Consider the following 11,588-nt stretch of genomic DNA (forward strand, 5'->3'; position numbering starts at 1 on the left):
TTTGTTTTTTGTTATCAAAATGTAGGAGAAGGTTTCAGAGATCATAGAGGCAAGTGCAGAAAACATTCCTGAAAATCTGAAAACACTTTGTTTGTGTTGACACATTCCCTGTGAACACATACGATGTGAGTGAGGCTTCAGCACAATGAATTTAGTTACGACAACACTGTGGAATTTGCTTTCTGTGTGCCATATCTCATCCTTAACGTTTATTTCAATTGTGGGGCTTCCGCTACATCTCTGGAACCCGGAGGATTACACCAAAGTATGGATCGAAACTCACAGGCCTGTCGAGAACAAACATGCAAGAGGGCTAATCTACACGTGCAGCAGTCTGACCAGTACTCCAAAATATGGGTTCTTCCTTAGGTGAATCCACCCACTATTTCTGTTAAGAATGCAGCACTGCATATTATGAGAACTGACGAACATTTTTTCGCACTGACTTTTAAATCAAAGTTTCCGATCCCGCGTGTCAAATATTGGTTGAACAAAACTCAATTTGCATGCAATTAACCCTTAAGTATGCAAGTATCAATTAACAACATAACATATCCTTAAAAAAATTATCCAAGACATACCTGTATTTGAGTAGTTTATTGAAAGAACTGGCGTTTATCTCGGTCCTTTGAATCAGTGTATTTTTAAGGCGTCTAACTTAAACAATTGTTATACTGTCGGACTGAGAGAGAACAGAAGTGAACTTGAAAACTATTCTCAAAACTTTTCGAAGACAAAATATTTTTATTCGGCGTTCCGCGTTGCTGTTGATACAGCCAATATTTTTATTCGGCGTTCCGCGTTGCTGTTGATACAGCCAAACAAAATGTTTTAGAAAGCTACAGTCTTTGGAAACGAAGTATTTCGTGACTTCGGAATTATGTAGTAGACGCTGAGGATTTAAGAACAAACATGCAGCGTAATGATTCTGATCTGAAGTGCATTTCATGTGGAGTTAACTCCCTTCCGCGATATCTTACAGAAAAGCTCGCGATTTTGTCTATCTTATTATTGGTAGCCTCTAATGATGACAACAGCGAAACATTGTATCCATGTTTATGTAATAATTACTTGAAAGAGAATACCGTAAGAACTAATGGGGGAATGAAACATTGGTTTGATGAACATTTACTCATTCTCTACATGGTAATTGAAAGCTTCTACTGTGGAGAGTGATAGCAACATTTGAAAAACGTGTTGGAACTTTGGAGTTTATCGGCTGTTTATGCAATAAACTAATAAATAACGTCAGCGATGACGCGAAACGAAAACTGAGGATTCCAACTCTGCTGCGCGTTAACGAAGGCAACGTACTCGAACGAGCGACAGACGTATTTCTCAAAATGTCTTGTTTGGAATTTATACACACAATACACAAATTATTATTTACATTATAAATTACAAGTGAGTTTTACATATAACGCATAAGATGATCTATATCATACCCATTTTAACATTAATACAAGCGGCTCAGTGGTCTAGGGGTATGATTCCTGCTTTGGGTGCAGGAGGTCCCGGGTTCAAATCCCGGCTGAGCCCGTACATTTTTATTGCTAGTAAACAACAAAATCTGCTCTGAAATTTTGTAACAGCATAGAATTTATACGAAATACACGTCGCATTTGCTCTGTAACACGTACTGGCAAAACGAACAGTGATTTTCATCGTCAGCAGTCCGATACAAGTAAATAGTTTTTCAAGAGGCATCACGCTATCTTATTGCAATGCACATTGGTTCTAAATCCTGCTATGTATGTCGGTATTATCTCTGCTTAGCAACGTAAACAGAGATCGCAGTTTGGTTCGCATTGTGAAATAATTTAAAAATATAGTTGTATTACAGACAGTTACACTTCGAGCGGTGTCCATTATCGTTCATAGCCTTCTGACAAGGAATTACACAGAAGTTTCGTTTATCTGGAACCAGAATATCGGCTTTTCCGGCCGTCCTGAACGGACGCGCTGTGGCGCTTCTGTTTGGATTTCATGATTGCGTAACAGTGTTGTGTAAAATTGTGATTGTGGTGATGCAGCATTTTAGTTTCCTTGTATTCGCGAGCTGTTAACTGCTGACATGGCAACAATGTTTCCCAGAAAGCTTACCCTATGATTTGGATTTGACAAAGCAACCCGTAATGTTCAGCCAAGTTCACTAGAAATTCATGACTGGATCGTTGACGTTATTGGCATTACGTCGGATCAGACGCACACTGCTTATTATGACTTGGAGCAATACTGATTTTTTGTGAAGCTGCTTTCCCCGTTGGTGTTGGAACGGATTTTGCAGAAATTTGAAGGAAAAGCTGAATTCCGCCATCGCGATAATTCGGTGAGTACAGTTACTATTTCAAATGCTGATGTTGATTATAAACAAGTCAGAGTATTTAATTTGCCCCCTGAGGTAGAAAACTGCTACTTAAAAGACGCATTATCTAAATACGGTGACGTCAGGCAAATTCGTAATGAACGATGGTCAAGCCAGCATAGATTGCAATGCTTTAGTGGTGTTCGTTCTGTCGATATGCATGTCCAACAAAACATTCCATCTCATATTTTGGTTTGTGGCTACAAAGCGCACGTTATATACAATGGACAGACTTTTACTTGTCATATATGTAATGAAAGTGGGCATCTCCGGCAAAACTGTCCAAAAAAGGTGTTTGTATTGCAGAATAATTTACAACAGCGTAAAAGGTTAACACTGGCTGATCTTGTGACTGAAAATCAGATGACGAGTGGTGAAGTTTCCAGCATTTCAGGAAATGTAGACGACAGGCCACAAAATACTCTTGAAGCATTTCCACCTTTACTCAGGAAAGACACTGTAGGCAATCCGGCTGGAAAAAGTAGTATAGCCACTAACAAGAGACGTCGAACTTGTGACGGCAGTAGCACAGATGAAGAAGATATCAACCTAACGCTGAAAGCTGTAGGTGACATTCAGAAAACAGTACTGGAAACTGTTTCAGACAATATTGTCAGCATAGATTCGAACTCTGAGTCAAGTACATCAGTAGACAGATCGAATATGCTACCATCACCTGAACAGGTCGAAGTGACATCAGAGTCCCATTCTGTAGCGCTGGACGCGCCAGTAGATGGCAATGCGCTGCTCTTGGTGACGCCACAACCCCGCGTCAATCAATGCAGACAGATTCACTCGCGGATGCAACTGAAAGCAAACATGACGAGGTAGTGAGTGATTGTCAACAACAGGCGACGTCACAGCCCAAATCCCAAGACGAAGAAGCGGAGTTTTACAGCAATAACACACAAACAGTAAACGAAAGTGTTCATAGAAGTGATGGAGCATTGGAAGAATGTTTGCAAACTGCTTCTGCGCCGCCTTTGGCAGACGAGATGGTGGCACACGACTGCCCCTCAGATCCACCGACACCGCTCTCGGTGGAAAACTGCTCAGGGGGTGGGCGGAGCAGACATTCGGTGAAGGCTAGTGTCAATGCAAACCGCAAGAAAAGTAAAAAGAAAGTTTCTAATGCAAACCGTGACGGTGGTCTCCAGTCAGATTCTCAGGAAGTATCCGGCATGGAGTGGCATGAAATGATAGACTAGCGGGAAAAAGGTCACTCCCCTATGTTACAGTCATATACGATTACCACGTTAAACATTAATAGGATACAGTCGGATGTTAAAATAGCTGCTCTAAAACAGTTTCTGTATGAGTCAGCGACGGATATTGCTCTCCTACAGGAAGTGGTATTCCCGCAATTAAATTTTTCCAATTACGTTGATTTTTACAATATTTCCACTGAAACGAATGTTGGCACGGCCATTTTAGCTAGAGAAGGCATCCCCGTACATGACGTTGATAAATTAGAATCGGGGCGAGGTATTGGAATAAATGTAGCAGGAGTTACTATAGTCAATTTATATGCTCCTTCTGGCAGCAGTAATAGAGCTGCAAGAGCCATATTCTTTAATGAAAGCGTAATTTATTTACTGAGGAAAAACCCCCTCCAACTTATAATAGGGGGAGATTTTAATTGTGTATTGAGTCGAAAGGATCAAATCCCCAACTTCAATTACTCAACTGACTTGAGACGTCTTGTTGTTGATTTAAAATTAAAAGATGCGTGGGAAATAAAATACCCAACAGTGGTGAACTTCACTCATATTGTTGCGAATTCCTGTAGCAGAACTGACAGAATTTACGTATCGGAAAATTTAGCAGATAAAGTACTGAAAACAGAAACTGTTCCCGTTAGTTTTTCCGATCACAGTGCGTTGCTGACCTGCGTAAATTTAACACCACAACCTACCCGAAGAGTAAGAAGCCAGTGGAATCTAAATATATCGTTATTATCAGAAGAAGACTTAGAAGATGCCCTAACCAGAGCTTGGGAAAAGTGTCTCCGTTCACTGAACAACTTTCCAAGTGTGATAGAATGGTGGACCCTACGAGCGAAACCGAAGCTAAGGAAAGTTTTAATATCTTTTAGTGTAGATATGGCCAGAGAAAGGAAACAGACTGTAGAATTCTACTACAGCGTGCTCAGGGACCTCTACGATCAGACAGATGCAATTCCTACAAGATTAAAAGACATCAAGAAAATAAAAGCAAAGTTAATAAGTCTGAAACGCAAGGAACTGGAGGGACTTAAAATCCAAAGCAAAGTCAGTCACTGAAGATGAGACTGCTGCATTGTACCACCTTGTCAGACACGCCAAAAATAGAAGAAGAAGTTTCATGGATGAACTTCAAATAGATGATGGTACCATAATCACCAAATCACCACCCACAAGGAAATAATTAAAGCGATCTCAGCGTACTATGAACGTATGTATGCGTCAGGGGAAACAAACGAAGAAGAATACGATGAGCTCTTTGGTACATATCTTCCACGAATATCGCGAGATGGTGATGAGAACATTTCTTCGGACATCACCAAGGAAGATGTATTAGAAATCGTGTGCAGCTCCCCTGCTAGAAAATCTCCAGGACCTGACGGACTGCCCATTGAATTCTATAAACGATTTTGGACCCTAATAGGAGAAAAGTTCACCGAAATTGTCAATGAAGTCTTACAAGGAAAGCCAGTGCCTGCAGAGTTCAAACAATGCAAAATCGTGTTGATCCCGAAGAACAGAGGCTGCAAAAAAATAAACAACCTACGGTCGATTTCGCTTTTAAATTCAGATTATAAAATTATAGCTCGAGTAATTAAAAAGCGCTTTACACCATGTACTGCTGACATCATAGGCCAACAGCAGACTTGTGCTTTTAGAAGAACGATTTTACAAACTGCGGCTTTGTATCGCGATGTCATTGCGCTAACGCAGGCAAGTAACATAAAATGTGGACTGCTTTTCTTAGACTTCCATAAGGCATTTGATCAAATTAATCACAAATACCTGATAGAGATAATGCGCCGAATGGACTTCCTGCCAAAAACCATCGACACCATCAAGAACATGGCAATGGGTGTTACTGCACAAATCTCTGTTAACTGTCAACTGACAAAAAAAAATTGAAATTAAAAGGGGTGCTCCTGTTCGTTATATCACTGGAACCTTTCTTGAGACAGCTACAGCACAGGCTGACAGGCATTACCATTCAAGGAACAAAGACCGTGGTAGGTGCTTACGCGGACGATGTAGGCGTAATCAGAGACCAAACAGATGTGACACAACTAGAGATGATACTTGCAAAATACTGTTCCGCATCAGGTGCGAGGGTAAATGAAAATAAAAGTAAATTTGTAAATATAAAGCGGCTTGCTAACTTACGCATTGAGTGGGCGAACCATGTTAATGAACACAAAGCTCTTGGAACGGCATTGACAACGTCCCTTTTAAAAATGATAGCAATAAATTGGCGGGAGGTGGCAAGAAAAATTAAGGGAACTTTGATTGAAAACTGTCAACGTATCATAGACCAGTTCCAGAGAATACTGTTTATCAACACGTATATTTTATCCAAGGCCCACTACATAGCACAGGTTCTCCCCATTCCATCAATGGTGGCGAAGACGATCATGTCCACCTTAGCAAAGTTCTTGTGGAAAGGGGAGTTGTTTAGAGTGCCGGTGAAGACAGCAGTTTTGGATCCAAGCAATGGAGGAATGTGTCTAACCGACATCAAGTCTAAAGCGATGGCATTGTATGTCAAACGAACGTGGAGCATAATGTGTAATGATCCAGGGTGCATTACAGCAAAACTATACGATATTGTCAGGCCAGAAAGTGTAGAGACGCCGAAAAATATACAAAGATAAGTTTTAAGCTGAAACAAATTAGGGAGTATTATCTTGAACTAAGTTATCTCAGCAAAAAGATTTTAAACTCCAAAAACGTTACAGCAAAGGCGATTTTAGCTGAAAGACGGAAACATGAAAGGAAAAATAACATAGAAACCAAATATGCTGGAATAGCATGGAATGTGGTCTGGAAAAACATCAGTAGTGATGTTCTTTCTCTGACGTGAGAACAGCGTGGTACAAAGTAGTCAATAACATCATCAGCACTAATGAGCGTCTCTTTGCCATCGGTTTAAGTGACACAAACCTCTGCAGCAAATGCAACCTCGTTGATAGTGTGCCTCATCGTTACACTTGTGGAGATCGGATTATCAACTGGAGGTGGACCAGGGAGAAAATTGCTCAAATAACAAGAACTTCTGCAAACAATGTACCGACTAACATTTTCTTCAGACCATAGGAAAGTTACTACCCTCAGGCAAAAAATAACGCAGTGATTTGGTTAATGGGCAAATATACAAGTTATGTTTTTAACAATATTGGGAGCGATGAACATATTGAATACAAGATGTATATGGAAAATGAATTCGACAAATACTCAAATATCAGAATCACAATAAGAAATATGGTAACATGCTCCGAATTGTCTTCAACCGAATGGGTATAGGTTAGGAACTGGATTCCTAGTAGAGAGGGAATAGATTGGGTCACGTTCCCGACCCTAACCTCACCTGCAAGTCACACATGAAAAATAAATCAGCAGTACAGCAGATTCAAGAATATGGCGAGAAACATCTGGTGTCTGATATAAAGGAAGATTTGAACTCCCTTTAGATGCGTTTAGAAGGCTGGAACTGACAAAAATAACAAGGCAGTGAAATATTTTGCGATGTCGCTGTTCGGGACTTCTCTTCTGTCCATGTAATTTACCCTGGAAAGAACACACATCAAGGATTTACTGAATGATTAATTTGGGTCTGGGAAACGATGATGAGGAACCGGCTGCAGAAGAAGAAAATGTGCATGCTGATCTGCCACCAGTTGAAGGTGACAGTGAAGGTGCTAAGTTGTGCTACTGCTAAAGACTCATTTTTTGAATGCTGTAATTCATGACTGCAATTATCTGTCACCTTATTTATGTCATTTCATTGTAGCCATTTTTGTTACTGTTTTTGGTGAATAAAAAAAAAGGGGGTATGATTCCTGCTTTGGGTGCAGGAGGTCCCGGGTTCAAATCCCGGCTGAGCCCGTACATTTTTATTGCTAGTAAACAACAAAATCTGCTCTGAAATTTTGTAACAGCATAGAATTTATACGAAATGCACGTCTCATTTGCTCTATAACACGTACTGGCAAAACGAACAGTGATTTTCATCGTCAACTGTCCGATACAAGTAATTAGTTTTTCAAGAGGCATCACGCTATCTTATTGCAATGCACATTGGTTCTAAATCTTGCTATGTACTCTGTTCTGTAGTGTTTTCGTGGCATATATGTTTCGTTGTGTCTGCGATTTACGATCGTGTACAAGCAGTTAAATATGAAAGATACCGTTTCCCCCAAGCTTTTTGGTTAAAATACGCTTCAATAGCACTGCTAGCCTGTTTCGAGCTTTACTCTTCACGTGCCCACATGAAAGTAGACATCTCTTAACAAGAATATATTAATGTCACGAGTCAGTCATATATATTTACCTGTTGCTAGGTTACAACCTGTCACGCGATAGAAAAATGTCTTCATATCGTCTTATTTTGTTTGTGTCCATCACGTGATCTCGTAAAATGTCCGGAATTTTGTTCTATCCAAATTTAAGAGGTGAAATGTTTACACTGATTTTTACGAGTCTTATTTCTCTCCTGTTAAGAATGCGCGCTTTGATTATTTTAACAATGAAACAATTTTAATTTCAAACGCGAGTGCCAGAAATCATTGAAGCGTTAGAGAAACTTTTTCAAGCGGTAGATCTATATTAAATGGTTCACTGATGGACAGTTTGAGTTAGGGTGTCGTGTGATAACGAAGAAAAAATGTCATTATCTTGTTTGTTTCTATTAATTTCTGAAAGTGACACGCCTTTCTCGAGCAATTGAACCGTCTTCCTCTCGAATGGGAGACCATTATGTTAATGCGTCACCTCGCACCGTCGCAAAATTGCAGTTTAACACTAACAGTGAGCTGTATGTCTATTTCCTTGAATTTTTTATATGCCAACAATTACTAATGTTAGGGTATTAAAATGTTTTCAGTGCCGCTGGGTAGTGTTCCAACAGTGGAAACAGGAAGAACTCGGACTTTTCAGATGAACTACGGCAAAAATATCCTTGTTTAAAATAAGGTGCGGCGAAATGCGCATGTATTGGAAACAAAGTGAGTGGGATATTGAGAAATGCCTGAATAGTGAAAACCAAGAAAAATTTTCCAGAATTTTCATTTAATATATTATGCTTTTTAGTAGAAACAAGTTCACCAGTTCAGAAGAAAATTCAAGCTGCAAAGGCGACTATGGTGTGTCACACTGTACATCACAGTCTGTCTTTGAAATCAGTGGATTGTACGTCAAAATTTAGTATTGTCTGCATTGCTTTATTTTTCCTCTGATTTATAGAAATCTCGAATCTGATATCCTGACTATACAGTATAGTATTAAGTTACTATCACCAACAAATAATATAGTATATGTTGACAAAAACTATGTATGTATGCTTCATACAACTTGTTTTAATTCAAGACAAAAAATTAAGAGAACATTACTCATTCATTCCAACCTTTTTAATAAGTGGCTAGTAAAAATATTAAGTAATTGACTCGATATTTAGAGATGAATGGATGCAACTGAACTATCTTATACTCATCATGTGATAAAAAGTTGACAAGACTACTGCAACCAGGTTTCTTTTTCATAAGAAACCCTACTATGAACATTTCAACGTCATCCCTTTCCTCGCCAGAAATTTCAGAATCTGAATTATCTTCACATACCTTCATGCAGAAGTCTACCAAGCACTCGTCAACATCACTTGCGTCACTCAGCCACGATTGTACTACAGAATCTAAGTCTGGATGACTTTGATGAATGCTGTTCCGCATGGGCTAATATCCACTCGACATAGCGTAGCTTGTGAGGTGCGCCACCCAGACGGCACATGTGAATAACAATGGTACAGTTCTCACTTAATAGCAGCTGAAACCTCCCCCCACGAACCATAGACCTTGCCGTTGGTGGGGAGGCTTGCGTGCCTCAGCGATACAGATAGCCGTACCGTAGGTGCAACAACGGAGGGGTATCTGTTGAGAGGCCAGACAAACGTATGGTTTCTGAAGAGGGGCAGCAGACTTTTCAGTAGTTGCAGGGGCAACAGTCTGGATGATTGACTGATCTGGCCTTGTAACACTAACCAAAACGGCCTTGCTGTGCTGGTACTGCGAACGGCTGAAAGCAAGGGGAAACTACAGCCGTAATTTTTTCCCGAGTGCATGCAGCTTTACTGTGTGGATAAATGATGATGGCGTCCTCTTGGGTAAAATATTCCGGAGGTAAAATAGTCCCCCATTCGGATCTCCGGGCGGGGACTACCAAGAGAACGTCGTTATCAGGAGAAAGAAAACTAGCGTTCTACGGATCGGAGCGTGGAATGTCAGATCCCTTAATCGGGCAGGTAGGTTAGAAAATTTAAAAAGGGAAATATATAGGTTAAAGTTGGATATAGTGGGAATTAGTGAAGTTCGGTGGCAGGAGGAGCAAGACTTTTGGTCAGGTGAATACAGGGTTATAAATACAAAATCAAATATGGGTAATGCAGGAGTAGGTTTAATAATGAATAAAGCAATAGGATTGCGGGTAAGCTACTACAAACAGCACAGCGAACGCATTCTTGTGGCCAAGATAGACACGAAGCCCACGCCTACGACAGTAGTACAAGTCTATATGCCAACTAGCTCTGCAGATGACGAAGAAATTGAAGAAATGTATGATGAGATATAAGAAATTTTTTAGATAGTGAAGGGAGACGAAAATTTAATAGTCATGGGTGACTGGAATTTGATAGTAGGAAAAGGAAGAGAAGGAAACGTAGTAGGTGAATATGGATTGGGGTTAAGAAATGAAAGAGGAAGCCGCCTGGTGCAATTTTGCACAGAGTACAACTTAATCATAGCTAACACTCGGTTCAAACATCATAAAAGAAGGTTGTATACACGGAAGAAGCCTGGAGATACTCACAGGTTTCAGATAGATTATATAATGGTAAGACAGAGATTTAGGAACCAGGTTTTAAATTGTAAGACATTTCCAGGGGCAGATGTGGACTCTGACCACAATCTACTGGTTATGAACTGCAGATTAAAACTGAAGAAACTGCAAAAAGGTGGGAATCTAAGGAGATGAGACCTGGATAAACTGACTAAACCAGAGGTTGTACAGAGTTTCAGGAAGAGCATAAGGGAACAATTGACAAGAATGGGGGAAAGAAATACAATAGAAGAAGAATGGGTAGCTTTGAGGGATGAAGTAGTGAAGGCAGCAGAGGATCAAGCAGGTAAAAAGACAAGGGCTAGTAGATATCCTTGGGTGACAGAAGAAATATTGAATTTAATTGACGAAAGGAGAAAATATAAAAACGCAGTAAATGAAGCAGGCAAAAAGGAATACAAACGTCTCAAAAATGAGATCGACAGGAAGTGCAAAATGGCTAAGCAGACATGGCTAGAGGACAAATGTACGTATGTAGAGGCTTTTCTCACTAGGGGTAAGATAGATACTGCCTACTACAGGAAAATTAAAGAGACCTTTGGAGAAAAGAGAACCACTTGTATGAATATCAAGAGCTCAGATGGAAACCCAGTTCTAAGCAATGAAGGGAAAGCAGAAAAGTGGAAGGAGTATATAGAGGGTCTTTACAAGGGAGATGTACTTGAGGGCAATGTTATAGAAATGGAAGAGGATGTAGATGAAGATGAAATGGGAGGTATCATACTGCGTGAAGAGTTTAACAGAGCACTGAAAGACCTAAATCGAAACAAGGCCCGGGAGTAGACAACATTCCATTAGAACTACTGACAGCCTTAGGAGAGCCAGTCCTGACAAAACTCTACCATCTGGTGAGCAAAATGTATGAGACAGGCGAAATACCCTCAGACTTCAAGAAGAATATAATAATTCCAATCCCAAAGAAAGCAGGCGTTGACAGATGTGAAAATTACCGAACTATCAGTTTAATAAGTCATGGCTGCAAAATACAAACGCAAATTCTTTACAGACGAATGGAAAAACTGGTAGAAGCCGACCTCGGGGAAGATCAGTTTGGATTCCGTAGAAATATGGGAACACGTGAGGCAATACTGACCCTAAGACTTATTTTAGAAGCTAGATTA

The 11,588-nt window shown here is 40.1% G+C and overlaps 1 non-coding gene across 1 annotated transcript; it reads left to right on the plus strand.

The window, feature by feature from the left end:
* The first annotated feature begins 1,467 nt into the window (after positions 1-1,467).
* On the plus strand, positions 1,468-1,539 carry Trnap-ugg (transfer RNA proline (anticodon UGG)). Its single transcript has one exon. It is a non-coding gene; the product is annotated as a tRNA-Pro (tRNA).
* The last annotated feature ends 10,049 nt before the right edge of the window (positions 1,540-11,588 follow it).

Source organism: Schistocerca nitens, chromosome 8, assembly GCF_023898315.1.
Source record: "Schistocerca nitens isolate TAMUIC-IGC-003100 chromosome 8, iqSchNite1.1, whole genome shotgun sequence".
In the NCBI taxonomy this organism is placed as follows: domain Eukaryota; kingdom Metazoa; phylum Arthropoda; class Insecta; order Orthoptera; family Acrididae; genus Schistocerca; species Schistocerca nitens.